General features: G+C 46.7%; 1 protein-coding gene across 19 annotated transcripts in view; it reads right to left on the reverse strand.

The window, feature by feature from the left end:
* NINL (ninein like) overlaps window positions 1-15,362 on the reverse strand; it is a 134,728-nt gene extending 119,366 nt beyond the window's left edge. For 10 of the 19 annotated variants that reach the window (XR_011531008.1, XR_011531009.1, XR_011531005.1 and 7 more), the window contains exons 1-2: window positions 15,177-15,341; window positions 2,543-2,779 (exon numbers count right to left, since the gene is read on the reverse strand). The gene's annotated coding sequence lies outside the window, so the exon portion shown is untranslated. Of the gene's footprint in view, window positions 1-2,542; window positions 2,780-15,176 lie in introns of all 19 variants that reach the window. The other 9 variants (XR_011531007.1, XM_070588929.1, XM_070588924.1 and 6 more) reach the window with 6 other exon arrangements.
* Window positions 15,363-26,270: the final 10,908 nt, after the last annotated feature.

The following is a 26,270-nucleotide window of genomic DNA, read 5'->3' on the forward strand; positions in this document are numbered from 1 at the left end:
TAGTTAAGTTCACGTGCTCCGCTTCAACAGCCTGGGGTTCACTGGTTTGGACCCCAGGCACAGACCTACACACTGCTCATCAAGCCACACTGTGGCGGCATCCCACATATATAAAAAAAAAAGAGGAAGACTGGCAACAGATGTTAGCTCAGAGCCAATCTTCTTTACCAAAAACAAACAAAGGAATATTCTTTTCAACAAATGGTGTTAGAACAATCAAACATCAATACACGGAAAAAGAAAAAGATCTCAACCTAAACCTCACATCTTACACAAAAATTAACTCAAAATTTATCATCGATTTAAATACAAAACATAAAACTAGGGGCCGACCCTGTTGCATAGTGGTTGAGTAAGGCTCTGCTTTGGCAGCCCAGATTCGTGGGTTTGGATCACAGGCACAGAGCTATGCCGCTCACTGGCCATGCTGTGGTAGTGACCCACAGGTGAAGTGGATGAAGACTGGCACAGCTGTCAGCTCAGGGCTCATCTTCCTCAAGCAAAAGGAAAAGGAAGATTGGTAACAGATGTTAGCTCAGGGCTGATCCTCCTCAGGAAAAAAACCACCCATAAAACTATAATACTTTTAGAAGAAAACATAGGGGGATATCTTGATGACTTGAAGTTAGATGAGTTCTTAGATGAGACACAAAAACTAAAATCCATACAAGACACATAGGATTTCAGCAAAATTAAAACCTTTCACTGGGGGCCAGCCCCACAGCCGAGTGGCTGGGTTCACGTGCTCCTCTTCGGTGGCCCAGGGTTTCGCTGGTTCGGATCCTGGGTGCGGACATAGCACCACTCGTCAGGCCATGCTGAGGCAGAGTCCCACATGCCACAACTAGAGGGACCCACAACTAAAATATGCAACTATGTGCTGGGGGGACTTGGGGAGGAAAAAGCAGAGAAAAAAAACCCTTTCACTGTATGAAGGATACTGGTCAAAGAAGGAAAAGACAAGCCAAAGACTGGGAAAATCTTGCAAACCACATATCCAATAAAGGACTTGCAAAGAGAATGTACAAAGAACTATTAAAACTAAACAGTTAGGAGGCCGGTTCTGTGGTATAGTGGTTAAGTTCAGTGTCCTCAGCTTCAGCGGCCCAGGTTCTGGGGTTCAGATCCAGGGCACGGACCTACACCACTCATCACGCCATGCTGTGGTCGGTGACCCACATACAACATAGAGGAAGACTGGCATGGATGTTAGCTCAGGGCTAATCTTCCTCAAGGAAAAAAAGAGGAAGACTGGCAACAGATATTAGCTCAAGGTTGATCTTCCTCACCAAAAATCCACAAAACACTAAACAGAAAACAACCGCATTTGTTTTAAAAAAACTTCAAAAGACTGGAACAGACACACTTCCAAAGAAGATATATGGGTGGCAAATAAGCACATAAAAAGATGCTCAACATCATGAAAATTAAAACTGCAATGAGATTTCACTACACATCTATTAGGATAGGTAAAATTAGGGCCGGCCCCATGGCCAAGTGGTTGGGTTTGCGCGCTCTGCTTTGGTGGCCTGGGGTTCACGGGTTCGGATCCTGGGTGCAGACATGGCACCGCTCATCAGGCCATGCTGAGGTGGCGTCCCACGTGCCACAACTAGAAGGACATACAACTAAAATATACAACTACGTACTGGGGGGCTTTGGAGAGAAGAGGAAAAATAAATAATTTCTTTATACAAAAGAATAGCTAAAATTAAAAAAAAAAAAATTTTAATCCCAATACCCAGAGCTGGCAAGGAGAGCAAATGAAACCCTCATACATTGCTGGTGGAAATGCAAAATGGTAGAGCCACTTTGGAAAGAAAAGAGTTTCTTAACAAATTAGGCATAGACTTAGCATATGACCCAAGAATCTCACATCATAGTGTTTGCCCTAGGAAAAAGGAAAACGTGTTCACACAAAACCTGTATACAAATGTTTCTAGCAGCTGTATTCATAATTGTCAAAAACTAGAAACAATCCTAATGTCCTCCAACAGGTGAATTTGGAATTCTACTCATAAATAAAAAGGAAAAAGTTATTAATACACGCAACAATATAAATCCTGAGAGAAGGAAGCCAGTTTGGAAAGGATACAGGCTGTAAGATTCCATTTATTTGACATTATGGAAAAATGCAAAACTACAGGGTCAGAGAACAGATCAGTGGTGGCAGGAGTCAGGGTACAAAAGGGCAGCAGTGTTCTTTGGATGATGACACTTTTCTGTATTCTCATTGTGGTGACAGTTACACAAATCTAGAAGCATGTTAAGACTCTTAGAACTGTACACACATGCAAAACTCAATTTTAGTGTATGTAATTTTTTTTTTAAAGGGAGGGAGGTCATCTTCCACCAAGTTCTGCCTTTAGCCCCGTAAGAGAAACCCCTCTGGAGGCAAGAGAACACCAAGGTCTGCCTGCCAGCCTGGAATGGGAAAAACAGAGTAAAACACAGATTGAATTTCAGTAACTATCTCGCTGCAGGTATATAGACACTAAGGCGTTTATACCTAGTTTTATTAAAGAAAATAATTTAACTTTACCTCTGAGGATCTGGGATGATTAACTTCCCCAAGGGTCTCAGCCTCACTCCCTCCGAGCAGCACTGGTGTGGAACGCTGGTCCATGAAGCTGCAGTTTCCTTCATCCCGAAGCAGCAGCCCAGGCCGCAGTCTCAGGAACGTGAGGACAGGATCCCCCCATTAAGTGCAGGTGGGTGGGTCACCTCCCCCAGGGAGGCCAATGTGAAGGAACGAGGAGGCATGTGGGTGCAGATACATCTTGAGAGAGACAAACAGGGCAGTGAGGACTAGTAAGCTGGATTTCTCTCTCTGAGAGCTCGTGCTGGAGCAAGCAGGGAGGCAGGCAGAGCAGAGACTCTTGACTGAACGCTGCTGGACAACTCCCACACTTGAGTGTGAGCCCCCATATCCCTTGTCATTAGAAAAATGCTATTATTGGTCAGAGAGCCACTGGGAGCTCCAGAAGTTGGCTAGCTGGGGCATTTGATTCTCTATTGAGGCTAGAAAATTCCAGAAGAGAATTCACATAAACACTTTTTTTTTTCTTTTCTAAAATGTTTGAGATCCTGGGCAAGTGGCTATTACTACCCTGAAAAAAATGATGACTGCTCTTAAAATAGCATGTCACTGTGAAAGCTCCCTATTCACATATCATTAGCAAGCACAGACCAGAAGTTCTGCAGAAGGAGCTGCTGCTGCTTGCTCCAGTGTTCTCACTTCTGGAAGAACAATGCTGTCAAGATATCCAGGAAGAGAGGCTGACGGCCTAAGGGCATCATCTTACTTTTCATCATAAAAAATAAGCAAATGTTTAATGGACACAGTCTTGCTAATCACTAAAGAAACCCAAATAAAAATAAAGTTTTTCACAGCAGGGCACAGTTGAGATAGATTCCATCTGTCTGGCACGCTGGGGTCAAGGGTTGGGCACACAGACCCTCCAGCACCCTCCACAGGGGGAGCCAGCAAAGAAGTTCTGATCAGAGACCCCTGTGTGCACTCACGCCACTAGCAACGTGAGGAGGCAGGGACAGGACTCAAGGAACGAAGGAAGGTGTATGCATTTATCCAGAGAGAAAAGAAACAGGGAGGCTGAAATTCACAGAATGCTATTAAAAGCCCCTGATTGCTCAGAAAAAAATCAAAAGCCTAACAAAAGGGAAACACCTCAGCATAACATGGTCTCTATTTTCAACAGTAATGAAAACTGACAAACACATAAACCTCATCAACACAGAAACACTTTATTTAAAAAAAAATACTGAAATTAGTGGAACAAAGCAAAAGTCTAGCACACGCACAAGTTTCAACTTCACAAAATACAGGTGTACACAACTGAAGGAAATGAGGACAGAACCTGCAGGGTTGTGACAAGGTCTTGGTTAATATATTCCTTTCCTGTAATTTACCTAAGTTTATAATTTTTTGAAGTATTCGCATATTTTGCTGTTCTGAGTACTTTCTTTTTGCAGGACAATCATTGCAATTTATTTTTATTTTTAGTCAAGTGATTTTAAAGGTTGAAAGAGAAAAATAAAAAGGGCCCTAGAAGATTTTCCTAACACTCCACTCCCAGGCGTGCAGGTCCTGAGGTCACTCCTCCCTGTGGATACTCAGAGCCACAAGTAAACGTCTCCACCTCTCACCTGCCAGTGGGGTGCTTGCTTGTACTAAACAATCTCTTGATAAGACAAAACTAGTATTTCTCGAGCACTCATCACACACTGGACACATTCCTAGGCACTCAGGAATTTAGCCGTGTAAAGGAGGCACTATTACCATCTCCGTATTAAAGGCAAGGACATTGAGACACAGAGAAGGAATTTGCTCAAAGTCCCAGAGCTGGTAAGTGACACATACTGAGGTCTAACTCTAGAGTTGTAACTACCAACCTCTACATCTTGCCTCATGCCTACCAACAGCATGTGAACATACAATGTAGTTTTAAACATTAAAAAGAAAAGCTTTTCTATGAATAGGTGCAGGAATCCGAAATCCAGAATATATGGGAAAATGTCTCTTCTAGCTCCAAACCACACGAGAAAGTCCTGCTGTTATGCCAGAATTTTCTATGAGTAAACCTAATTATATAGAAAGAACATTAACTTGAATAGTCCCCAAAATTAAAAAGCAATACTTCAGCCAACCATTCCATGTCCCAAGCCATTTCTGTTCATCTGTTACGAAACACTGAGGCACTTTCTCTTCACCAGAACCAGGGTGTAACCTTTCTTGTTTCATGTTGGTTATCAAGAAAATAAGAGAATAAAACCACACACAGCCTATAAAATCTAATCAGAAAACTGTAAGAACACTTCACTCCCTTCTCAGTACTATCCGAACTTCCAACTGAAACCCCAGCCATGCGACGAGCCGCCTGAAGGTGCACACACACTGTGCATCTTCTTTGCTCTCTACACATATTTAAAAGTCCACAGAATCCAACAAAGAACTGAATATTTTGAGTTTCTACTTCTAAAGAATGAGCCCACTGTGAAGGTCAGTGTCAACACAAACAACACAAGCTCAAGAAACCAGGCCACCAGGAAATCACTGTATTTTGCTATTGCAGTTGCTACTGAAGTCCATGCCAAACAAAATAAACTAAAATGTTACAATCCTGGGCTAACGCAAAGCTTTCCCTGAGTCAAGTGGGACTAAAGACTTAGGATGGAACCATTTCCACGTCTGCCACATCTGGGGCTCAAGATCTAACGAGACTTGATGCACTGCCACAAAAGTTTTCCAACGTGGCAGTGAGTGGTGGCCCCAGGGAGGAGAGGAGCCCAGGAGCATCAGCCACTGCAAGTTCTATAAAACACACCTGTTCCGGGTGGTCCCTGCAAGCATTCAGGCTAAAAATCAACCCCACCCTGATCCATCCCGGAACTGAACCCATCACAGGAAAGTGACAAATAAAAATGGCAAGCAATAGGATATATTGGAGTATATGAGGAAGCCATTTGGTATAAACCTAATTCAGCCTGACTTTGTTTTTCCAAAAGGGCCTGACTGTGGCCATTGAGCATGCATTGTATATCTGCTTAGACATTTTGAGATAAAGGTGCAACTTCCCTCTCCCTCCCAATGTTGGCATCTCCTTAAAGATTAAGCATCTTGGGGCTGGCCCCGTGGCCGAGTGGTTAAGTTCGCGCGCTCCACTGCAGGCGGTACAGTGATTCGTCAGTTCGAATCCTGGGCGCAGACATGGCACTGCTCATCAAACCACGCTGAGGCAGCGTCCCACATGTCACAACTAGAAGGACCCACAACTAAGAATATACAACTATGTACCAGGGGGCTTTGGGGAAAAAGAGGAAAAAAATAAAATCTTAATTAAAAGAAAAAAAGATTAAGCATCTTTCTTTAGGCTGAGAACTGATTGCAGTGCTCATCTGTGACCGCCCAGCTGGAGGCAACAGACCTGCCAGCCTGCCGGGTTCACCGAGACAGCAGGCCTATCTCCTGTTTCCATCAATCGCTGTGCTGACAGAGCAGCCTCATGACTATTGCAAAAGGGACATTTCAATCCTATGTGAAACATACTCTTTGAGGGTATATAACCACCCTGTATACCCCACTTCTTTGGAGTGCTCTGTTCCTTTGTGGAAAGACGCTCCTGGGTTATAATCCTCAGATTTAAGCTCAGAATAAACTCACCCAAATTTTCATTTATAGATTGGTTATGGATTATTTTCGTCAACAAAAGAAATCTGGGAGGAAGTGCTGAGAGTCAGGAAGCAGAGGAGCCTGGTCACACACCTGTCCTTCATTGGAACATGAGCTCAGAGTTGTCTGCTTAAAGGGAACTGGCTATTTGAATGATTCTAGCATAATTTTTTTTTTTAAAAGCTCTCCTATTTTAAGTCAGAGAACATCAGAGTTTTATGGTACCTTAAGTTGTCTTGTCCGTTATCTTAATGGATTTGGGAAAACCATTCTCACTTGACAAACAAGGAAAATTAGGCACAGATATCTGGAGCCCAGACACACTTCAAGAAATAGACAGTCCTAAAAACCATCCATACAGAGGCAAGACTGGGTGAGGGTCTCATACCCACCCAATCTTCTTCATGCACACCTGGACGTTCCCTATGCTCGTCCCATAAGGACATTCTGGAGCCATCACTGGCTAAAAATCAGGCTTCCACTCCCTGAGGCAAGGAACACAGAGGAATAGCACTTCAGGTTGGTAGAGGTGAAGACAGAACTATGTCTTCCAGTTTGGAATATGTTGAATTGGAAATACCTATGAGGGATGGAGGTGGAAATGAGCAGAGGCAGATGGGTATCTGGCCTGGAGTGTAGATGTCAGCACGACAGACTGAAAAAACTTTACATATGAAGCTACCAGAAGGACTGTCTTCTTTTTTCCCACCTCTTCAGACAATACAGAGAAAATACCATATTTCATCAAATCCAAGATGCTACTGATTCTAAGAGAAATGACTAAGAAAAACTGCTGTCAAAATCTAACAGTGCTAAGACAGCAACGATTTTAAGATGCATCCCAATTTCAGACATGTGACAAGATGTAAAAAAGATGCATTTTATAATAAATAAAAGCCAGTAAGCTTTTTATTGGTAGTGGGTACTTAGAGTGCAGTGAATACAGGGTGGACATTTGTTTTTGTAACTTTTTTTTTTTTTTGAGGAAGATTAGCCCTGAGCTAACATCTGCTGCCAATCCTCCTCTTTTTGCTGAGGAAGGCTGGCCCTGAGCTAAGATCTGTGCCCATGCTCCTCTACTTTATATGCGGGACGCCTAACACAGAATGGCTTGCCAGGCAGTGCCATGTCCGCACCTGGGATCCAAACCAGCGAACCCCAGGCCACCAAAGCAGAACGTGCAAACTTAACTGCTGCCCCACTGGGCCAGCCCCTTTCTTTGTGCTTCTTGACCTTGAAATGTGTGAAGAGTATGGAGGCCAGTTATTTTGTAGAATGTTGCACAAATGGAATTTGCCTGCTGTCTTCACATACTGAGATCCAGATTATGAAGGGACACCGGGTGCAGTGGTGTCCTTCTCTGTACCTCTTAGGAGGCACGTGATGTCTCCTGTTAACTTTGATCACTTAGTTAAGATGGCATCTACAGCACAGTAGTCACCTTTTAGGAGAATCTGAATTACGATAATTTTAAGTAGTAAAAGCTATAAATACCAAACTCTTGTTTTATGCGTAAAATCCGAAATAATGAAAATTCAAAGAGATTTTAAAATGTATCAAGAATGGCTTAATTTTAATGCCATGCAGCAATGTGAAATACCAACTATTTTCCATTCTTTTGCCACAGAGCAGCGCCTGCCTAAGTCTGAATTATGCAGGGCCCCTACACACGGCCCTGTGAGGCAGTGTTCCGAGGAGAGCTACCAGCAGTGAGAACAGGCCAAGGGCACAGACTGTGGGATTCAGAAATTGGGCATCTATGTTTCTGGTCAAGAAGCGGGCAGGGGGACAAACTCGCCTGTCACTTCCCTTCATTTGGGTCCCTGGAGAGCAGTGACCTCGAAGAAGCCCAACCACAAAAACAGTCCCCTGGACCCAGGGAGCTAACTGGCCAAGCTGCAGGGAGCCCTTAGAAAACAGCTCCCTGGCGCAGAAGGCTCCACCCTCCCTGCTGTCACCGGGACAATGAGCTCTCAGTTTCATTCTCTACTCACTGGGGTGCGCGCATCGCCCGAGGTGCGGGGAGGAGTCTCGTCTGTTGCAGTTCCTGCTGTCTCCCAAGCCGGGGCAGTGGGGATGCTGCCCACTTTGGCCGGGTTTTGTCCACCTCCACAAACACGCCCAGAGGCCAGGTGGACGGACAGTCCCAGCGCTTCCCTCCTCAGGCCCCCTGAGGACAGGGCAAGTATCTGAATACAATGAGCTCTCCCTGGGGGGTGTGACAACCCGCCCCCTGCCAAAACTAAGCAGACTGCCTTGGTGATTTTTAAATAATTTATAACTATTTACAAAATTCCTGTGCCCTTGAAACTAAGCTCCAAATCAGTGATTATTTCATTCTGTTACTTGATGCCGTTCTTCTATTTATGGTTTGTTGCCATTTGTGACCCTGAGGGAGACCCCACAGGCTCCCGGGGTGAATGGCACTCCTAGGAGATCCAGTCCACCATCCCTCCACACAGGAACTGGTGGGGATTAGGGTTTGTTACAGACCCAATCCCAGCATCAGACTCATCTTTTAAAACTGTTATTTCCACAGGCAGACACAAGCACAAAGCCCACAAAAGGCAAAGGGTGACTCAGGAAGCCACTGAGACTCTTGCTTACAAATGGAATTTGGGTTGACAATTCTCCAGTCACCCCTCACCTCACATGTCTAGGAAGATCATGTAAGTCACAGCTTCTTATCAGCCCTGAAAACTCATTTTTCTTTTTAAGATACAGAAATAATGTGGTTGATGAGGCACTGGGAACCCCATGTGCCGGGAGGCCCGGAATCTGCAGAGCCTGTCCAGACTCCAGCGCACGCCTCAGTGCCACATCCGTGACCCTGAGCACAGCCAGTCTCAGCACCAGTTTGCGGGATGGGGATAACGGCATGCCCCAGCTCAGCCGACTGCTGTTAGCGCTACAGGGCCAGCCCAGTGGCATAGTGGTTAAGTTCGCACACTCCACTTCAGAGGCCTGGGGTTCACGGGTTCAGATCCCAGGCGTGGAGGTATACACCACTCATCAAGCCGTGCTGCAGCGGCGTCCCACACACAAAATAGAGGAAGATGGGCACGGATGCTACCTCAGCAACAACCTTCCTCAAGCAAAAAGAGGAGGATTGGCAACAGATGTTAGCCCAGTGCCAATCTTCCTCACCAAAAATAATAGTAATAACAATAATTAATAAATAAATAATTAAAAAATAAAAAAGAATTCATGGAAAGTGATGAGGATTTTAGGCTGGTTAATTTTAAAACTTCAGATGAGAAGCAGGCTCCGAGGAGCGGAATTTGCTTGCCCTTTGATGAGAGACAGTTGCATTTGTGAAGGAAATCTCCATGCCTCCCTCTCTGAGCCAAGAGAATGGGGGGATGGCCTTATCTCTGGAAACTCTTAATGGGGAAGGCAAGGACTTAAGTTGTTTACTGTCTAGCAAGCTCATGTAACTGAACCCCCCCCCCCCAATCCTCTTTTGTCTTTAGCTGAGGATAATATTTAAGCGGTGACTTCTGCCATCTACTCAATCTGGTTTGATTTTTATCTAAAAGTTGTAGGACCGCCCAATGGCCGGACCCTACTGGCACTGGTACCATTTTAACTTTTTTTTTTGTCTTGTAAAGAGAACTCACATACCTATGCCTTAAATTTAGCCTTACTCTCCACCCAGGTTGGCAGCAGAAGCAGCAGCAGAAACGGCAGCAGCAACATGCCAGCAGCAGCTCTGCCTGCCCATGGGCCCCTGTCCCCACGCAGCAGCAGAAGCTCTGACTGCCCATGGGTCCTGTCCCCATGCTATTCTATACCATTCTCTAAATAAAAGAGCACTACTGCCAGATCTTAAGAGTCTAAGAAATCTTCCTTTCGACTCCTAGGCTCACCGACCCCGCATAAGAAAGCGCTGAGAAGAGAGGCTGGCATGCAGTGAGTGCTCAATCAAAACTTTAAAATGGGCAGGCCCCGAGGCCAACTGGTTAAATTTGCGTGCTCCGCTTCGGTGGCCCAGGGTTCGGATCCTGGGCGCAGACACAGCACTGCTCATCATGCCATGCTGAGGCAGCAACCCACATAGCACAACTAGAAGGACCTACAACTAAAATATGCAACTATGTACTGGGGGTCTTGGGGAGAAAAATGCATAAAAAAAAAAGATCAGCAACAGTTGTTAGCTGAGGTGCCAATCTTTAAAAAAAAAACACAACTTTAAAACAAACACCAAGAGACTGGGGTTCCATTTCTGACAGTACCACAGCTGGTGCATGAGCCACGTATGGGGCCCAGGTACAGGGGACACATTACCTGTGAGGCAACCCACTGAAGCCCACCAGTGACCAGGCACCCAAAACCTCTCCTGGCCCCCACAAACCTGCCTCCGCGTGATGTGGATTAAGGCTGCCCCAGCTAGAGAAGCCCAAGGTGACCTGGCCTACATGCCAAACTATATGACCCAGTGGATTTTTTTATGGTATGAATTAGGGCTGCCCCAGGGAGAGAAGCCCAGGGCATCTTCACCTACATGCCGATCTATATGGCCAGATTCGTATCTAAAGTTATATGACCATACAATAACCAGACCCCATCTGCACTGAAATCATTTAATGACTTTTTACATCATCTTTTCTTTTTCCAGTAAAAATAAGTCACATACCCATGCCTTATAAATTTACCCCTAACCCTCAACTCAGGGCAGCAGCAGGAGCTCTGACTGCCCATGGGTCCTGTCCCCATGATATTCCACACTATTCTCTAAATAAAATGAGCACTACTGCCAGATCTTGAGAGTCCAAGAAATCTTTCTTTTGACTCCTCAGCTCACCAACCCCGCGTCACGCGGAGCAGCAGGGAAATGTGGGGCTTGTGGCAGATCTGGGGGAGCCTTCTCCCAGCCAGTGGGTGACTGGTTCAAATGGCCTGGAGGCCACCAGTGCGTTACTTCTCATTCTCAAAGAGAGCCAGAGAAGCCAAGCTCCCTCTCCCTGCAGATGTGAGCGACACAGCCACCACCGTGACACTATGCAGAAGAGGAGCAGCCAGGGCCCTCAAGGCTGGCTCAGCCGCTGGAACGACATCCCGAAGCCTTGCACTTTCCTTCTGAGACCTCCCTATTTGTTTAAGCCAAGGCTGAGCTGGGATTTCCATCACTGGCAGCTGAACGTTCTAACTGATGCATGTCTACAGATGTAAAATTCTCCACTGGAAACTTAAAAACCTGGAGATGGTGAAGAATGATTTCCCTTCAGGTCTTTAACAACGAATAACAATGTCTCACTTTGAGAAACTCCAACACACCAAAATCTTAACTCACTTAAGCAAAGCAGAGCCTAAAATAAAGAAACTTGGTTTTAAGAGCACACGTCACACCACAAAAGGATTTGCCAGTGTCCTCTCATGAAATACAAAATAGCAGTCAACACAACACTGGTATATACCAGCACTTCTCAGACTTGAATGCAGCACAATGACCTGCAGGGCCTTGGTTTACTTGACAAACAAATGATTTCAACTCAAGGGAGACTACGCAACAATCTCTGAGAAAAAAGAAGCCATTACCCCTTGAAGTCTAAGGAAGGACAATCCAGGATTGAGAGACGGAAAAGTGTAGCAAGGCAGCACCAGACACACTCTCCAACTTTCATCAAAAGAGGTTAAAAATACAGAACATGCTCCTGCGTCCCATGGTTCATAGACAATGACAGTCTGAATCTTTTGGTGGACTGTCACCAGGAAGCTCCAGGTTACCCGAAGGATGGGGGAGGCAAAGCGGCCTGCTACCGCCCTTCCGAATAGCTCCAGGTAGAGTCCAACCCAAAGCTTTGGCCTCCTGCTTGTGATTAACCAAATCTCTGGCCTTGAGCCTGAATTCCTAATTCGCACTTGAAGCCAGGGACTAAGCTAAACCCCAATCTGAAGTCCAGTGACAGCCACTGCCGCTCCACCTGGTACTGCAGAACTGCGGAATCAGAGAGCAAAGGGCCGGAGCACTGGCAGCGCCCTCCCAGGCCGGAGGGCGCTTTCCCTCTCATCAGGAGCCACACCACCACTGACTCCACCTCCAAAACTTCCAGCACGAGGCACGAGGCCGAGACACTGCTTTTCCCTCCTCCCACTAGACATCTCTCGAGCCAGGGAAGGAGAGAGCAAGCTAGCAGTCACCTGCCCGTGGCAAGATCCAAGGGAGTGTCCAAGGTAGCAAGACCGTGATCAGAGGGATCTCTCACACGCCCCGAGTCTCAAACGCCAGCCAAAAAAAGAGGACCATCCGCCGACCAGCATCTAAAGCCGCCCATCGGAAACTGGCAGAATCTGAACACTTTGAGTACTCAGGGTTAGAACTCTGCAACTCTTATATTATTCCATTGTCCACCACCAAGTGTTCTTAGACACAGAACAAAGGACACACTAACACTATGGGATTTACAACATGCTATCAGCAGATGACTATCAGTTCACTCACCTCCCAGCAGCCCTGCAAACCACCATGGATGGGATAAACATAAGTTAGAGAAAAACAGTTTTCCATCAAAGTTTATATAAACTCCTCAACTTAAAAAAATGTTAAAATCCTAATTTTTCCTCTATAAAGTGTTCTGTTCCTATTGTGATGGTGTTAATGATGCGGGGTCGGTGAGCCGAGGAGTCAAAAGAAAGATTTCTTGGACTCTCAAGGTCTGGCAGTAGTGCTCTTCTATTTAGAGAATAGTCTCGAATAGCATGGGGACAGGACCCACAGGCAGTCAGAGCTGCTGAGTGCGGACAGGGCCCACGGGCAGGAGGAGCCAGCTGCTGGTGCTTCTGCTGCAAACATGGGCGGAGAATAAGGCTAAATTTAAGGCATAGGTATGTGAGTTATCTCTTTACAAGACAAAGGAAAGAATATGTAAAAAAAGTTAAAATGGTATCAGTGCCAGTAGGGTCCAGCCATTGGGCAGTCCCACAACTTTTAGATAAGAATCAAACCAGATTGAGTAAATGGCAGAAGTCACCACTTAAATATTATCTTCAGCTAAAGACAAAGGAGGATATTGGAGGGGGGTCAGTTACATGAGGTTGCCAGACAGTAAACAACTTAAGTTCTTGCCTTCCCCAATAAGCGTTTCCAGAGATAAGGCCATCCCCCCTTCCTCCTGGCTCAGAGAGGGAGGCATGGAGATTTCCTTCACAAATGCAACTGTCTCTCATCAAAGGGCAAGCAAATTCCACTCCTCAGAGCCTGCTTCTCATCTACAGTTTTAAAATTAACCAGCCTAAAATCCTCATCATTAAATGTTATCTGAAGTTCAGGTTCTTTGGAGAAGGCTTATTTTCTCATTCTGCAAAAACCACTATCCTCTATTTGCTATTGAATCTGAACTCTATACAAACACATACATCCCACTTTATTAGTCAATATAGACCAGTTAAAAAAAAATATATATATATATATATATATATATATATATTTAGAAAGCTCAGCCCTGAGCTAACTGCTGCCAATCCTCCTCTGTTTGCTGAGGAAGGCTGGCCCTGAGCTAACATTCGTGCCCATCTTCCTCCACTTTATATGTGGGACGCCTACCACAGCATCTTGCCAAGCAGTACCATGTCTGCACCGGGGATCCGAACCGGTGAACCCCAGCCCGCCAAAGCAGAACGTGCAAACTTAACGGCTGCACCGCGGGGCCGGCCCCACAGACCAGTTAAATTTTAATAGTTTAAACCACCTAAGAGATGATGTGAAAATCAAACAGAAAACGGACAGCACGGTGGCAGACTGCTTCGCCAACCATCCTCACATTTTCCTTTTAATATACACACACACTGGCGTGCAGTCCATTAAACTGCAAGGCTGTGTTCTGCTTAACGCACCAGTTCTAAGTATCTTCAATTTTTTTTAATAGTCTGCTTCTAAAAGTATTCTAACTCCAAAGTGAAAAAACTGAAAATTACAGCAAAGGCCACTCAAAAGAAACTCGCCATCACTCACAACCCCTCCCTGTTATTGAGTGCTGGTGGTGGGACCCTGAGCATCACCTGACCTTCTCCAAGCCCTGCAGAGTCACAGGTCTTTCTCCGAACCTCCTCCCTGCCCCACAGCTTGGCCTAAGTCTCCCACAGCACAAAGAAAGAAGCCACGCTTCTTCACTTCCACCCTGTGCAAACACGCAGCCTCCACAGCGCTCCTAACAAGGCAGCGTTAACAACCAGGGCACGATTCTTGAGCGTGAGACACACACGAGACCGGACAGACGCCTACATGGGCTTTGTGACCCAGCACGCCGCCGGGAAGAGGCGGTTCTGCCAAACAACCAGTACAGGAGATAAAACTCGCAACAGACCTTTCTGCCCCAGAGAGGAGCGTCTTACCTGAAACAACGTTTCCCAGTGCAAACTCGTAATACAACAAAAACAGCAGGCACGACCTAAAGAGTTTCTGCATAGTGGGATCAATCTGCGAAATAATTCCACTACTCGGAGACCTGGGCCTCGCATTTTGCAGGTGACAAGGGAAGCGTGAGGGGACCTGGCGGCGCCTGGGGGACAGTCCGCCCTGCGGTACCCACGACCGCCGCGCTCCCAGCCCACTGCCCGGCCTCCACGTTATCCACGAAAAGCACCCCTCGGACCCCGGGTCGCACGCCAGGAGCTTAACGCCCATGTTAGCCCAGGGACGAAAAGTGCCCACTCCGTTCCAGGGCACCGAGCCCTCGGAAGCGGCCGCTGTCGTTGGACCGGTTTTAAACGCGCAGTCAAGCAGCCGGAGCCCCGCGGGCACGTGGTTTTAAAGGGCACCAGCCCTCCAGGGAGACGGACAAGGAGGGAGACAATCGGACAGCCGACCTGTGGGGGCGGAGGGAGCACGCGCACGGCGCAGGGGACAGGCGCCCGACGCTCGCGGACACGCCCGCCCACCTGCCCAGCCTGGGGCGCGGCCAGTCCCGCCCACACGTGCGGCGGAGAGGGCGAGCGAAGGGGGTAGGGGGGGAGGGGGAAGGGGAGGACCGACGCCGGCCCCGCTCACCTGGGCGGCGGGCGTCTGCGGTGTCAGCCCGCGCGCCTGGCACAGGAACGCAGACCAAGGACGCTGGGTGTGCGCGCGGCTCGCAACCCGCGTCCCGCCGGCCGCTCTTTGTGTCTGGAAGCGAACGCCGCGCTCCTCCCGGCGCCGCCCCACCAACGCCCTCCCCTTCCCGGCGCCGCCCCTCCAACGCCCTCCCCCTCTCGGCACCGCCCCCCCAACGCCCTCCCCCTCCTGGCACCGCCCCCCCTCGCGCCCTCCCCGTCCCGGCACCGCCCCCCCCCCCCGCCGCGCCCTCCCCATCCCGGCACCGCCGCCCCCGCGCCCTCCCCATCCCGGCACGGCCCCCCCACCGCGCCCTGCCACTCCCGGCACCGCCCTCCCCGACCCTCCCCGCGCCCTTGCCCCCGCCCCTCCCGGCGCCGCGCCCCCAACACCCTCCCCCTGCCGGCACCGCCCCCCCCAGCGCCCTCCCCCTGCCGGCACCGCCCCCCCGCCCGCCGGCACCTCCCCCCTGCCCCCTCCCCCTCCCGGCACCGCCCACCCGCGCCCTCGCCGCTCCCGGTGCCGCCCCCCCAACGCCCTCCCCCTCCCGGCGCCGCCCCCGCTCCTCCCGGCTCCCTACCCGTCTCCCTCTGCGCCGGGCACGGCGGGCCCTACCCCATGGGCGAGGTGGCGAGGGCAGAAAATCCTTGGGGCGGCGGCGAGCGGGGGCGAGGACCCAGCTGCAGCCTCTGGGGCGTCTCCGGAAAGTTTAGCGCCTGAGGGAGTGAACTCTGGAGCTGACCTTCCTGGTCTCTAAGCCATGTGTCCCCGGTGGGATTTGGCTGTTCACAGTTCTTGGTTTAGCATCGTCTTCTGGAAACAACCAAGGGAGGCAGGCCAGACAAAGGTAACGTCCCAAATTCGCAGTTGCAGAAACCGGGAGACGTAAAACTTACGGTTGCTTTCTATCATATGTTCAATCAGTAAATATTTACTGAGCACCTACTAGTGCCAGGCATTGTCCTAGGGGCTGAGAATAGAGCAGTGACGGGGGCGGGCAAAAAAAATAAAGCTTAGGAGGTTAAATAACTTGCCGGGATTCATACAGTTCCAGGTGCCGAGATCTGATCCCGGAACCTGCATGCGCTCTGGCTGATCAGTCAGCTGCTGAGCCAAGACCTGGGGCTGCTTCCTCCCACCTGCTCTCCACACCTGGTGTCGCTGACTTCCTCCTCCTCCTCCCACTGCAGTGGGACTGCTCTCGGTGTCCCCACTGACCTCCCAGTTATCCATGCCTGAGGCTTGTCTTCATTCCTTATCTTCGTGGCTCCGGGGCGTGAGCAGATCCGCCCTGGCTCCCTGACACAGCCCTCCTGGCTGGCCTGTGGCTTCTCTGTCTGTCCCTTCTCAAGGCTTCCTTGTGGTCCTCCTTTTCCCTTCCCTAAGTATTTTCATTCACAGGGGTCCTAGACTTGGCTCTCCACTCTCTTTGCCTAGTCTTTGGGTGATTCCATCCTGTCGCCTTTCTTACTCACCAACCTCCTGCTCTCTGTGCCTTCCTCAGTATTCCTAGTCCTGCTCTTACTCTGGTTCTCACGCTTTCTCTCTTGAAGCCCCAAAGATTCAGTTGGCAACTGTATATTCCACTTCCATGTCCACAAACAGTTTAAACTCAATTAATCAACAAGTCTCAAACTGAAATATTTCTTTCCCCTAAAACATGCTGTTTCTTTTTGTAAATCCCCATCTTGTTGACGGTCACTATCCTTGCATCTCCTCCTCATGCTCACTTAGTTGCCAAGCCCTGTAGATTTCTGTGTCCTCTTCTCTCAAATCCCAGCCACACCATGCCGCTGTGTCAGGCCCTCCGGATCCCTCCCGAGGCTTGCTAAAGCACTGCACTGCTTTGTGCTTGCCGCCTGCGGCAATGGCAGGTGTATTTTCTAAAACATACACCTGTGTTGTCTCTTTTCTGCCTAAAGCCTTTCAAGGGCTCTTGCTGAAATGGCTTAGCAGGTCCTTCCTTCCAGACCTGGCCATGCCAGTCGTCAAGCCTCACCTGCACCACCAGTCTGTTCTCATCCAGCCTTCAGGCCACTGGGGCCTCCCCGGAGTTTTCTGAAAGAGGGACAGATGGTGGGCTCTCTCTCCTCCAAAACTTTGCAAACCCCTTTACCTCTCAATCAGCTTTCAGGACTAAACACAGAAATTCCCCATCATCTTTGCTTCCTTTCCTCCGTCCTTCCAGAACACCCATGTTCACTTCTATCCAGACTTGTATCACTCTTTACTTTGATAATCTGTTTACTAATTTGCTCTTCTGCTAGGTTTTTGAGCTCCCTGTGGAGCTCTGTCCCCCTCCTTTTATTGTCTGTTATCTCTGCCCCTCCCCGCAGAATCCAGCAAGTGCTGTTTGTGTAGCATGGGCTACAAACCATAGCATGGGCTGCTGATGTCCTCTCCCCCTTTGACCTCCCTTAGTGATTTTCCTTGTGCCTTTGCTTCTTCTTTTCACCCCTGATGTAGAAAGGGAAGTCTTACTAGCATAACAATACATCAAAATGCTGAAATGAGCTGCAATGCGATCTGGCATGAGGAAGGTGGATATATTTTGTAGGGACTCCACTTTGAAGGATGTGAGGACCTGGGGCAAAATGACTGGTGCAGGGAGGAGCAGGGAGGCAGGATGAAAGCTCAGCTCGGGAGGCACATGGTAGGAAAAGGATCGGGGAAGGGACCAAGGGAAGTGAAATTTCAAGTGCCTGCAAGTGGCAAACTCCACACAGAGTGAAAGGCAGCCAGAGAGGACTGGGGAAGAGGTGCCCACACCATACTCTGGGCTGTGAGTTTTCCTGAGTAGCCAGAGGGCATGGCTGGGACAGGGGTGGGGCAGGGTGAGAGGTCAGCTGAGGAGGATACAGTCTTGTTAGAATATCTGGGCTCGGTTTTCTCTTAGAAGATTTGAGGGATATCCTGTATTATTTCTCCGTACTGTTTCCCTCGACCCAGAGAGGGTGATTCTGTCCTTTTAGAGGGTATACTCAGGCTTCATAGCTACCTGCCAATTCAGCTTTTTTTTTTTTTTATTGAGGTATAATCGACATATAACATTATATTAGTTTGAGGTGTACAACATAATGATTCGATATTTGTATATATTGTAAAATGATCACCACATTAAATCTAGTTAACATCTGTCACCATACATAGTTACAAAATTTTTTTCTTGTAATCAGAACTTTTAACATTTACTCTCTTAGCAACTTTCAAATATGCAATACAGTATTGTTAACTATAGTCAGCATGCTCTACGTAGCATCTCCGTGACTTACTTACTTTACAACTGGTAGTTTGTACCTTTTGACCACCTTCGCCCATTTCACCAAACCCCAGCCTCCACCTCTGGCAACCATCAATCCATTCTCTGTATCTAAGAGCTCAGTTTTTTTTTTTTAAATTTCCTAAGCTATAGCCAATCAAATAGTTTTTAAATTTCTTTGCTTTGCTTCCACCTATTCCACCTAGTATTTCCCCTAGCTCCTGTCAGTGGAGTGCTGCTAACCACTTCCAATTTGGTGCTGCCCAATTTGAATCAATTTTTGCTCAAATAAACTCTTTAAGATTTTTAATATGCCTCAGTTTATCTTTTAACAACCGTAAGTCCAAGTATAGATTAATCTTATCATCTTGAATCAAAATGTTGTTGACAGAAGAAAATTCATTTTAGAAATGACTCCAATTTGAAGGTGTTCTGGTAACCAGATTAGGCCCGGATAGAGTTGCTCATGCTATGCCCATGTCAACGGGCCACAACTTAATTGAGTTTCTATGCTCAGCTCTCCCAGAAAAGGAAGGACCTGGTCAACCAGTCAGGGCTTGGCTGCTCAACACAAGTCACCTGGCCCAGCTCCAAGACTTCCCTTTGCTCCATAGAGGGAAAGTAACCCCACTTTAACCAATTGGCAAATGCCCAGTATAACTTCTTTGGTCTATAAAAATCTCTTGCCTTGGACAGCTTCTCAGAGCTCCTTTCTATCTGCTAGATTGGATGCTGTCTGATTGATAAATCACTGAGCAAAGCCAATAAGATCTTTAAAATTTACTCAGTTGAATTTTTTTTTAAACAGTTTTGGTGATGAGGATGGGATCCAGAGGAGACTACTGATGGCTTTGGGGACAATGAGAAACACACAGGTATATGTGCCCACTGAACCCTTTGTGTTCCCTGTCTTTCTTGATGTTTCCAAGGGCCATGGGTAAGTTCCTCTTGTATTTGAGCTCTGCAGTTTTTGTGTTTGAGCTCCTAATCTAATTGGCTTTTCCAGTCTAGGGTTTAGCAGGCCAGCTTGAGCTGACAGATGGTTCCACCTGGAGCCTGAAGTCCCTTGATTAGTCCACAGTCCCGATTTGTTGGCTTCTTCTGGCTCAGTCAGCAGTTCCACTTTGGAAACTGCTGGTTTTGTTGGTGCACACCTAAGATAAGAGTGACAAATTTGTCTAACAGAAACTATGGAGACATGGGATGCTCAAGTTCTAAAGAATGAAGCACTCCACCTTCTGGTACCCCAGTTCCTTATTGTTTAAAAATTATGGTTCTGGAATTTGCATATATTTGCATAAATGGCAAGATCTCACTAAGGGTAATTTTGAATTACAGTGGCCACAGTAGGAAATTTTAACCTAAACTTATCCATTTACAAGGTGCCATAGGGAAAAATGAGTCTCAGCCAAGAACCCACTGTAAAGTGTAGTGGGAAGGTCATTCTTCCTCCTCTACAGTTTCTGGCAACGCAGATGGATCCTTCTGGGACATCCTCCTTACTCTGGAGCCCACAGATGGGATCCTGGGAGAACGGGCAGAGGCTGGTGAAGGGTGAGAATTCTTACTAGAATCAGCTCTCTTAGATCTCTGTCTATAGTGCCTGGTCAAGAGAAGAATGTAAAATTTCACATTGTCCCTTCCTTTCCAAATTCAGACTCTTGTGAACTTGGTTTTGGGGTGCACATGGGTTATCAATCCTTTCTCTCCCAGGTACAGCTCTTGCTTTCTTTTAAAGATTTTCTTTTTTCTTTTTTTCTCCCCAAAGCCCCCTGGTACATAGTTGTATATTTTTAGTTGTGGTCCTTCTAGTTGTGGCATGTGGGATGCCACCTCAGCATGGCTTGATGAGTGGTGCCATGTCCGCGCCCAGGATCTGAACTGGCGAAACCCTGGGCCACCAAAGCAAAGCACGTGAACTTAACCACACGGCCACAGGGCTGGCCCCCAGCTGTTGCTTTCTTGTTTGTCTCATTTTGTGTCCTGAGAACTTGACTTGGTTTTCTGCTTTCCTGGAGCATGCAGCGTGTTGGTTCTTGCACATGCAGGCAGCTCAACTGTCAGGTTGGGGGCTCTGATAGTATGGCCAGACAGAAATGTAGGATGCACTCCATTTGCAGCTAGGGTCCAACCAACTCTTGCCAGCTCTCAGGGGAATTGTCTAAGTCTGTCTTTCTTTTGGATATCTCTGGCAGTGGTTCTGGATCTTGAGAGGGCTACGTCTTTTGCACCCTCTTTGGGGATGCATCTTGCATACTTGGATAAGTGATAAAGCTTATTGGTTTTTTTGAGTCACTTGATAGGTATACTTTTAGTTTAAAAGAAGAAAAAAAGGCGGGGGGGAGGCAGTTCAGTACTTCGAGGAGTATTTTTACTGTTTGTCCTGGCTGATTGAAACCTGATGAGACATCTGAAGGAATTTTTTTTTTTAAGATTTTATTTTTCCTTTTTCTCCCCAAAGCCCCCCGGTACATAGTTGTATATTCTTAGTTGTGGGTCCTTCTAATTGTGGCATGTGGGATGCCACCTCAGCATGGCCTGACGAGCAGTGCCATGTCCGCACCCAGGATTCAAACCCGCGAAACACTGGGCTGCCGCAGCGGAGCGCGCGAACTTAGCCACTCGGCCACGGGGCCGGCCCCTGAGGGAATTTTTTTTAAGAAGTCCTATAGTCAGAGTTGGCCAAATTGAAAGCTGATATTCAGAGCCCAATAGGAACTTTAGGTCTTCTCACCTAAGCTAAAATGAAACTAGGAACCCAGAGCCCCATGTCGGCAAGACAAAACTAAGTTTCTGTGCTGGGCTCTCCCAGTAAAGGGAGGCTCAGGTCAACCAATCAGTGCTTGCCTGCTCAGCATGTTACTCACCCAGCTCCAAGACCTCCCTTTGCTCCAGATAAGGAAAGTAACCCTGCTTTAACCAGTCAGCAAATGCCCAGTGTAACGTCTTTGGTCTGTAAAAATCTCTTGCCTCATACAACTTCTCAGAGCTCCTTTCTATCTGCTAGATTGGATGCTGTCTGATTCATGATCACTGAATAAAGCCAATAACATCTTTAAAATTTGCTCAGCTGGGGGGCTGGCCCCGTGGCCGAGTGGTTAAGTTCGCGTGCTCCGCTGCAGGCTGCCCAGTGTTTCGTTGGTTTGAATCCTGGGCGCGGACTTGGCACTGCTCATTAAATCACGCTGAGGCAGCGTCCCACATGCCACAACTAGAAGGACCCACAACGAAGAATATACAACTATGTACCGGGGGGCTTTGGGGAGAAAAAGGAAAAAAAAAATAAAATCTTTAAAATTTGCTCAGCTGAATTTTGTTCTTCAACAAAGGACTTTAATTTCTAGAGAAAAAAGTAGAAGAGGTAATTGAGAAATGAGGAAAAACGAGATGTTCTTGCTATGGGATTTTTTCTTTTGAGCCTGGAATTTTGATTTAGAATAAAATTCCCCTTTAAGAGCATGTATGGTTGCCTATGGTCAAGGCTCTTGCGGGGTCCAGACCCTGGTTTGGTTCTGGTCCGTGAAGGGAGTTTATATTGCACCCCAGTGGAGTAAAGAACCAAGCCCCAAGGGTCCACCAAACAGAACATCCAGAGGTGGTTCAGGGCCATTGGGCTGTTGTCTTGGCCAGGAATCACTGGGAGCCTATAATCCCACCATGCATAGGGGCTTTAATAGCAGAGGGAATAAACTCAAAGCTTCCATGAGGTATCCCTCATCCTTTAAGCCTGTGAGCTCCAAGAAAGCAGGGCTGGGCCCATTTCCCTGCTGTGGACTCAATGCCAAGGGAACCCCACCACACACACACGTGTGTGGGGTGTGTGTATGCTCACTGCTCAAATATTTTTTGGCCGAATGAAAAAATGGACCTCAGGCTTGAAAAGGCATCACAGCTGTTACCGCTTGTATTAGTGTGCTTGGGCTGCTATCACAAAACACCACAGGCTTAAAGAACAGAAATTTATTCTCTCCCAGTTTTGGAGCTGGAAGTCCAGTCAAGGTGTTGGCAGGTTTGGTTTCTCCTGAGGCCTCTCTCCTTGGCTTGCCAACTGCCATCTTCTCCTTGTGTCTTCAGATGGCCTTTCCTTTGTGTGTGTGCATCCCTGGTGTCGCTTCCTCTTATAAGGACACCAGTCTTGTCGGTTTAGGTCCCCACCCGTATTACCTCATTTAACATTAGTTACTTTTTTATTTTATTTATTTTTTTGAGGAAGATTAGCCCTGAGCTAACATCTGCTGCCGATCCTCCTGGTTTTGCTGAGGAAGACTGGCCCTGAGCTAACATCCGTGCCCATCTTCCTCTATTTTATATGTTGGATGCCTGCCACAGCATGGCTTGATAAGCAGTGCCATGTCCGCACTTGGGATCCGAACTGGTGAACCCTGAGCCCCCAAACTGGAACATGCGAACTTAACTGCTGTGCCACTGGGCTGGCCCCCCCCAAAATACAATAAAAATAAAAATTGTACAGTTTAAGGGCATTAAGTACATTTACAATGCTGTGAAACCATTACCACTATCTAGTTCCAGAACATTTTCATCATCCCAAAAGGAAACCCTATACTCATTAAGTGGTGACTTTTCATCCCCGTTTCAATAACTTGATAACCATAATTTTTTTAAGCCATTTTATCTTCTGTCACTTTATAAAAGTTTGGGTTGAGTATCTTATCCAGACAGTCAGCCTGATGCCCCAGAAAAAAAGAATCATGACAGCTTCCAAGAAATCCAGTGGAAATAACTGTATTGTCATATATGTCATAACTGGTTAAAAAAACAGTTTTATTATGGCAAAATTTTAGCCCTATTGCTAGAAGTAAGTTAATTTTTGAAAAGATTTTTACTTTCCCTTTTTCTCCCCAAAGCCCCCAGTACACAGTTGTATATTCTAGTTGTGGGATCTTCTAGTTGTGCTGTGTGGGACACCGCCTCAGCGTGACTCGATGAGCAGTGCGAGGTCTGCGTCCAGGATCCAAACGGGCGAAACCCTGGGCCACCAAAGCAGAGCGTGTGAACTTAACCACTCAGCCACAGGGCCAGCCCCATAATTTTTTAAAAATATAAATTTAATGTCCCCCATTCAGAGGATTTTAATTACAAAGAAATCTAAGAGTGTCTAACTGTCTTAGAAGTGACCATAGGAACAGGGTTGTCAATCAAAACAGGTATCTATATCCAAGCAATGTTGAAAATTCAGGGACACAGGACAATGAGACCCACCATCACGATGAGAGTCAAGCCAAAGAATGTCATAAACAAGAATATAGAGAAAAAGGAAAGTGAAGAGATCTTAAGAAATACACTGCATATATAATTCAAAACAAAATTAAAAGAAAAAAGCTGCAGGCATGCTATAAATCTCCACCTCAAATGAGCAGCTGTGAGTAGTGACTATGGGGCACAGGATTGGTTTTGTGGTCTTGACCTACCTTAAACACAAAATAGAAAAGAACAGTTTCCATATTAAGGTGATAGAAGGTAGTACATCACTAATATTGTTTCTAGCCCAAACCCACCCAAACTAAAGTAAAGGAATTTAAACACACACACATGAACCAGGAAAACAGGCATCAACATTTTGGAAGCTGGAAAGCATGTGGACAAGTAGCAAATAATATAGTAGACCCAAGAAAGCCGAGTCTAGAGCAGCAGTGATAAAAGCTGAGGAATGCTGAGGTACACAGCAGACTCCTCCAAAGATTCAGGCACTGACACCACCAGATACCCTCGTCCTGAAGAAGGGGGTGGGGGGTGAATTAAGGAGGCTGGGGTAAAAGGTGTTCAAAATACAATCCCTGCCCCCCACACCAACCTGAAGTTCTCACTCAACAGAAGTTGGGATGCTTCTCTGGAGAGAGTAAAACAGAGGCTCTCTAAACGGGAGGATACCACATATAATTGGCTTCAGGTACAACCAGAAACAGAGAGAGTAAGTGACCATATGCATACCCCTGCCCACCTCCTTCCAGCTCAGCTCCCAGGGGCTGACATCAGACCTTTCCCCTTCAGTCAGGAGCCCAAGAGAGTCTTCTCTAGGAAGCCAGACCAACCAAGAGGGAAGGCCTGAACACACCGACCTCAGGGGCTCTCCAACTCACAGACTGCCCAGACACTCTACAGTAAAGGACCTCTGCGCCGACAAGCCTCATCCACTTGTGCAGAGGTTCCAATCAGCATTTTCATCCCTCCTCTTATTCATGAATAACCAAGAGTTACTGGGCATTTAAGGAAAGCCTCTAATAGGAACAAGTAGATCCAAATAAACAGATTAGAGCAACAGCGCATTCTGTGGACTCCTCAAAAACTTAAAAATTTTGGGGGAAGGTAATATTCCACTCAAAACAAAATCAGAATGTTATTAAAAAGAAATATTTAGAAAAATCAAAATAACCTCCTGGAAATTAAAAAACATGATGACAGGCAAGAAAAAAAATCAACAGGATTACAGGATAAAGTTGAAGAAACCTCCCAAAAAACAACAGAGATGGAAAAATAGGAGAGAAAAGATTAAACAAAGTGGAAGGTTGGTAGAGGAGGTCCAACATCTGAATAGTAGAATTCCAGAAAAAGAAAGAAAAAACAGTGGGGATGCAATTAAGTAATTACATTTTCCAGGACTGAAGAACATAAGGTTTTTTAATTGGCAGGGTTCAAAGAGGGCCAAGCACATGGGACGAAAACCTACTGTCCCCAAGGCACATCATCATAGACCACTGGGGGAAAACTAAACTTCTAAGAGCTCCAAGAGAGAAAAAGAAACTGGTCACGTAAAAATGGCTGCTAGAAGACCACAGAGCAATGCCGCTGAGATTCTGAATGAAAATGATACCCAACTGCATGCTGTCAGACTACCAAGAACAGGGAAGACAATAAAGGCACTTTTGGATCTTAGTCTTAAAGTTTTCACCTCTCACACACCTTTTCAGGGAACCTAATCCAGGATGCATGGTACCAAAAAGGGGGAATAAATAATGGGAATATGCAGGACACAGAAAACAGGAAATCCAACATAAGAGGCAAAGGGAATTATGAGGATGGTGAGATGCACCAAGTAGGGGGAAACCAGTCAGACTGGAGCAGGGGCAAGGGCTCCACAGCTGTACTGACCTTCCCCTCAAATGAATAGGCACAGAGAAAGTGGAACATGGAAACATGGCCTTTACCAACAAGATCAAGGATAGCGGGTAGCCAAGACCATAAAGATGTATGTTTCCAATACAAATGACTTAACCAGAAGCTTCACGACTCTTTCAATCAATCTTAGCAAGAGCAGTTTCCTAAAACTTAGAAGCAGAGATAAAAAATCTGCCTGAACTAAAGGAATTCTGGGTTATACATACCTATATATGCAGATGCACAGGAAGCTGTTAACAGCAGTGGCCTTAAGGGGAGGTGGGTCCCTGGGGAAGACATATGCAAACTTGCTGCTATTTACCCTTTTTTATTCTTTTGACTTGTGTACCACAAACAGTACTTGTTCAAAAATATATTCCTAATTAAAGAAAAAAAAAAAAGGATGAAAATGAAAAAAATCTGAGCTTCATGTACAGCAAGGAATTATTTTATGAAACTTGCTTCAGTTAAACATATAAAACTATTTAATATACATATTAATATATATTAACTAATATGTTCACTATAAATGTGTTTAACAGATTGTGATAGAAAATATTTTTTTAAAAATTTTATTTTTCCTTTTTCTCCCCAAAGCCCCCTGGTACATAGTTGTATATTCTTAGTTGTGCGTCCTTCTGGCGTGGCATGTGGGATGCCGCCTCAGCATGGCTTGATGA

Source organism: Equus przewalskii, chromosome 21 (assembly GCF_037783145.1).
Source record: "Equus przewalskii isolate Varuska chromosome 21, EquPr2, whole genome shotgun sequence".
Lineage (NCBI taxonomy): Eukaryota > Metazoa > Chordata > Mammalia > Perissodactyla > Equidae > Equus > Equus przewalskii.